Source organism: Orcinus orca, chromosome 1, assembly GCF_937001465.1.
Source record: "Orcinus orca chromosome 1, mOrcOrc1.1, whole genome shotgun sequence".
Taxonomy (NCBI): domain Eukaryota; kingdom Metazoa; phylum Chordata; class Mammalia; order Artiodactyla; family Delphinidae; genus Orcinus; species Orcinus orca.
The window spans coordinates 36,585,966-36,587,315 of record NC_064559.1 but is presented as its reverse complement, the minus strand read 5'-3'; positions in this window follow the sequence as shown (position 1 = coordinate 36,587,315).

The following is a 1,350-nucleotide window of genomic DNA, read 5'->3' as shown; positions in this document are numbered from 1 at the left end:
CAGAGAAAGGAAAACTACGTTAGCATGTTTATAGCTCCCCTCCAGCATACATTGCATCATAGTGACCGGGACTGTACCTCCGGAGTCAGCCAAGCGTAGGCTGACTGCCTGTGCTCCCTACACCTGTCAGACCAAAGGCAAGCCAGTTAATCTCTGTGCCTCTGCTTATTCATCTGCAAAATGGTGCTAACTATGCCTAACGGATACTCACCATGTAGGCATGGTGTGTAGATTAAATGATTAAATGTACGTTTTCAGCACAGTGCCTGACACATAATAAGAGATTAGAAAATAATAAGCTTTTTTATTAATGTTCCAGCCCCCCTTTAAGTCCCTAAATTGGGAGGAAGGAGAGACAACAAGAAATGATTTCTCTCCATCCTAAGCCTTGCTACTAGCATCTAATATAAAAAGATAAGCATAGGGATTGAGATGGAATGGCATTCCTCCCAGGATTGCAATCAAATGGTGTATTTGATCCATAGATGTGGGTTATGCCTAGCCTTAGAATTGGGTCTTCTAGAGCCAGTTGACCCACCATTGGGATACCAGAGCTCAAGTTCCCATTTGATAAATGAGAATACAGACAGATTGAAGGAAAACCAGAGAGCCAGGATGGAGATGCTCTGAGTCTGGTGTGTGCTGGACACAGCTCTCTCACACTTTCCAATCCCCTATCCCCACTCACAATCCACTCCATCTCCATGAACCATTCATGATGCTGCCAAAGCAATTTCTTCTCCATAAAAGAATGGAGCTTGCCACTCCTAAGTGCTAAGTCCTGGAGCTCAAGCAGAACGTGAGCCAGGCATTGTGCAACTCCAGAGGGCACCATGCCCATTGCCTTTTACGGGAATGAGGCTCCATGGAGCTGAGCAAAGTGCAGCCCTACTGAGTGACCTGGAGAAAATGGATTAGGTTTATATGCATAATTTCAGTTCGATCTGAGGAAGAACCTATAGTTGTGAGGACTATATGACACCAGAAAATATGATAGAGAAAGAATTTGTAAAAGAAAGAAATACTGATACTGGTGGATGGATATTTCATTTGGGAAGTAAATGGGACTTAAAAGCAGAAAGGATATAAATGTTTATTAACTTTTTTGTCTTTCTATTTTTTATTATTTTTTAACTGAAGTATAGTTGATTTACAACGTTGTGTTAGTTTCAAGTGTATAGCACAGTGGTTCAGTTATACATACAGACATATATATATTCTTTGTCAGGTTATTTTCCCTTATAGGTTATCACAAAATACTGAGTATAGAATAGAAAACAAACTTATGATTATCAAAGGGGAAAGGGGGGAGGGATAAATTAGGAGTTTGGGATTAACATGTACACACTA